Genomic DNA, 4,402 nt, shown 5'->3' on the forward strand with positions numbered 1-4,402 from the left:
ACTTGAGGTAAACTGAGATCTCGAATTGTATATCTAAGAAATAGAACATTTGGAAAGAAGGCAACTCAGCAGCGAAAATTAATTACAAAGAACAATCAAATGTGCTGTAAAATACGAAGAGTACGACATTGATTCTGCGTTTTGTCTGAAATAATGAATAATGTTGAAATGTAACAATATTTGTAGAGAGAAAAATATCTCAATGCAACTTACTAATATAGTTTGCCACCCAATTTATCAAGAGTCCGTCCTTTGTTACATTTGTTATTATTCTTAGCTATTGTGTTAAAGTTGCTACGACCCAAAATATCACTTGAGCTTGTACATCCATAACATTGTGGTGTAGAAGCAGTTCATATAATTTCTGATCCTGGACCTATAAAACCCTTTCGTCCCAGGTACGAACTTCCATTGTGTTATTGTGGATGAAGATGAACTAACACATCAACTGGAGGTATTTTTTTGTGCAGCTCTTGAAGCTTTCTCTTTCACCCAGAATATATTCTCTCGGCTGGCAGCCATGGTATGAAGAAATAGGAACATAATCTGACGAAAATGCAGTCACAGACTTTGTTCCGTCTGGCTGAAGAATGCAAGTTGATCTTTAAAAAAAGTTATGAACAATGTAAGTGGGGTCAAAACAACACAAAATATTATTCAACACATGGAGGTAATTAGTAATATTAATGCAGTGATCACAAATTCTGTATTTGAATATATTTATGTAAAATCGACTTCCACGTGAAAATGCATAGCTGTCCCGGGGGTTTGATTTGCAACGTATTTGTGAATGTATTTTTTAGCACCTCTAGTCAAAATAAAAATGAAACGTTTACAGAAAATGAAAATATGAAACATTAAATGCTTCATTTTCTAGGTTTTGAGAGTGATTCTCCATCAATTACAGTAGCTACGAATTATATGATGGGGTAAAACGTTAAAAAAAGGTAAGATTCTGGTAAGTCAGATCGCCATTCATTCTGGCACAAACTAAATCAAAATTGTGTCAATAGTACATTAAATATTATGAAACAGATTGTCGAAACCAGCAAGAGGTGCCACATCCAGTCACAAGTTAGCTTGTAGTACTCATGCGTTAGCATTGGATTGAAAATGCAAGGCATCTCTTTCCCTGACAAGGCACCAGAGCCACTTCCAATGATAGAAACTGTATTCATATATAATATTGGATCGCATGCGACATTTATTGGTGAGTTACAAGGTCTCAATCCCCATGAATTATTTCAAGTGTAGATAGTATAGTCAGTCAATTTAAACTCGAAATTTAAGGGTTTATTTCTAAACATGCATTTCGACCGCACACTTCATCATACTAGAGTTCAGAGAACAAGATCTGCAGCGCATAGTTATAGGGTCTGGATTAAAGGCGTATGAGAGACCTTTAAGACATGCTGAATTAAAGACACAACCGGTATGAGATTGTCATCGACTTATAACAAATGTATGTAGATCAAGTCTGAATAGAACATGGGATTAGTGCAAAAGGTATAGCACTGCACTCCAGAAATAGACTACCGCAAAACAGGCTAATTGGTATTCGGCCTAATTAAAATGACATGTTAATAGACATTGAATTAATAATATACAAGATTAAAAAGCAGAAGTGTCCCTCTATCAAAATAAATTTCGATTATTTCCAGGCCGTTAAGAACTACACAGCTGTCTTTGAAACAAAGAGGCACAAAATTCCATGCCAGTCGCCTTCGAGAGGTTACTTTTATAAAGCTCTTTCAAAATGGCTGCGTTTTATATGTAAGGGAACATGTTCGACATGCACATAGATATAAATCTCTAATCCAAGTCTGGACAGCAACATTGCCATTCATGCCCAAACTGAATTTGAATTTAAATACAAGCCATGTAAGGGCGCATGCACTGAACATTGTATACGTTTTAAAATGAAATGGCTTTACAATTCTGGCAATGGAGCATATTAGTGGGGAGGGGGAGGGGGCTAAATCCTTTTTTAAAGACCCTTGGGCTACGACAGTCGCTAAAGACCTTTGATTGAATCCACCGAAAAAAAGGATACATGAAGAGAAGAAGAAAGATCCCGAACAATATGGGTGCATGAGTAGTATGGGACAAAACAACGTTCCTAAAATAGTCTTCATCTATATTCGCAATTGATACGCAATGAGAAGCAGAATCTTTCGACGTGAGATCAATATTAAGGATGTTAACGAAGGCACTGACACTATAAATGCAAGACAGAAGAGACTGCAGATGCTAGAATTTGGGGGGACTGGTGGACGGGTGTGAAGAATTGTCGACGTTTCGTTTTGAGGCGATACATCAGGGCTGAGAGTGGTGAGGGCATGTATAAAGGGCAGCGGGAAGGCCTGGGCCAATCAATCGGTGCAGCGAAGAGGGCTGAAGGATAATGGACGGTCGGAGTCACCTGTGCGATAGGAGCCACACACCTTACTGTCGCCTAACTCCACTCCCCCACCTGGCTCCGTCATCCTTCACCCACCTACACCCTCCCCCTCTGCACTCTCGATCCAGATGCAGGACACCGACAATTCCATCCCCCCACCCCCAAAGATGTTGCTGGACCCACTGAGTTCCTATAGCGGTCCGCTTTATTCTGTTCATGAGAAATACAGCCCTCATAGCTTTAAGAAATGATCTAATTCTGCACTTGATAAAAAAAAGCAAATAATAGTCTTTGCTTCGAAGAATGCATTGAAAGCCAAAGATGTCACGAATGTATCCGTACAGTCTACGTTGCGAGAGGAAAATACTATTGCGTCCCTGGGTGGGCTCGAACCACCAACCTTTCGGTTAACAGCCGAACGCGCTAACCGATTGCGCCACAGAGACGAACTGGCTCTGATCGCTGGCTAATATTCTACTAGCAGCGTAATGTCCTCAGTTTGTTTGTGTGCAGATGATCATTCATTATTATTTAATAAGATTTACCAATAAAGTACTCTCTCAGCATATTTCAAGTCGACATAGTGCATTAACCCCTCCCAGAGCATTGTGAGTATTTTTACCGCAGCGATGGTTTCTTATATTTTGCTGTAAATAAATTGTGTTTATTTAGGGACATAAGTTGTGTTTATTTAAGTTGTGAAGTACCTTGACATGCAATTTGAAAAACAAAAATGATTGCATAATTGCATTTATTTTCAGAGCTTCGATTACCCTATAATTTTTAAATATATACATTTTACAGAGAGTCTGCATGAAGCTGAAAGAAATCCTTGCTTTTTAATTGAGATGCTTTTTTCAATAATAATCCCTACTTATGGCTGGAAACTCTAACAGGAGAATCAATTAAAGCAAAGTAGAAATTCGTTTTTTCTCCCGTTTGTTTGAAAATCACATTTTGTTCCCAAGTCAAAACAACTGTTGCAATTCAGCTCATCGAATTGTGCAAAATGCTCACTGGCCTCATGTTCAGGGAGGCCCGATTCCCGGAAGGTGCAGGGACAGCGGAGGAAAACGATGTACCAGTGTTCATTGCAAAAAGACTCAATCGCGAGTCCAGGAGAGGGACAACTTGTCTCCCTCGTGGGTCTGGATTTTCCATCCAGCAAGGAGGTCCTTGCGATGGAGGGAATGCAGCGAAGGTTTGACCGCACACGCTATGCAGGGTCTCGACCCCAAACCTCGACCTTGTTGACCCGCTGAGTTCTTCCAGAAGTTGCCTCTTTTGCAACCAACTTTCGCCAGGATTGATGCGTTGGCCCGAAGGGTTTGTCAAAGAAGCATCTACTTTCTGGAGTGAAGAATGAGAGCTGAACTCTTTGAAGCCTGCCCAATCACTGTGGGGCTTGACGAGGGACAAGCAGGGGTGATATATCCTTTGGCTGGGGTATCTAGAACCAGTTTCTTTGGATTGTTTGCCCTTCGCCGTTTGTTGACAATTCGATTAAAGTTCGCAACCTTTCCCCCCCCACCCACACTCACATACCACCTTAAGTCATCCATGGAGCACCTATGCATCCTATGGTATAGGTGCTCTGTTGCTCGCTAAGGGGGCATGTGAGTGTGGGGGGGGGGGAAAGGTTGGAGAAGGGAATAAAAGGAAATAAAGTGACGCCACTCACCTAAAATCTCGCTGAGTGGGCAGGAGAAGTCGAAAAGCTTCCATTTTAACGGTTTTTAAAGTTTTTTTTTGGTTGTGACATTTACATTGGTTGAAGGCTTGTTGATACAGCCTGAAAGTGTCGCAGGGCTTGGTGGAAATTGCGTGCTTGCCATTCCAACGGTGGGGGAAGGGGAGCAGAAGAAAGAAAATTATTTTCTGTGTATCATTTTTTCCAGGGCATCAAATGGTTAACAGGAAACTCGCGTGCTCGGTTGCAGCTGTCAATCAGCCGGCGGCTGCCGACGGATCAAATTGCTCAGCTGACGTAAATGAATCTGC

The 4,402-nt window shown here is 41.0% G+C and overlaps 1 non-coding gene across 1 annotated transcript; it reads right to left on the reverse strand.

Annotated features, from left to right (window-relative positions):
• Positions 1-2,773: 2,773 nt before the first annotated feature.
• Positions 2,774-2,847, reverse strand: trnan-guu (transfer RNA asparagine (anticodon GUU)). The gene has a single exon. It is a non-coding gene; the product is annotated as a tRNA-Asn (tRNA).
• Positions 2,848-4,402: the final 1,555 nt, after the last annotated feature.

The sequence above is a fragment of the Narcine bancroftii genome, chromosome 12 (assembly GCF_036971445.1).
Source record: "Narcine bancroftii isolate sNarBan1 chromosome 12, sNarBan1.hap1, whole genome shotgun sequence".
NCBI classification, from domain to species: Eukaryota; Metazoa; Chordata; class Chondrichthyes; order Torpediniformes; family Narcinidae; genus Narcine; species Narcine bancroftii.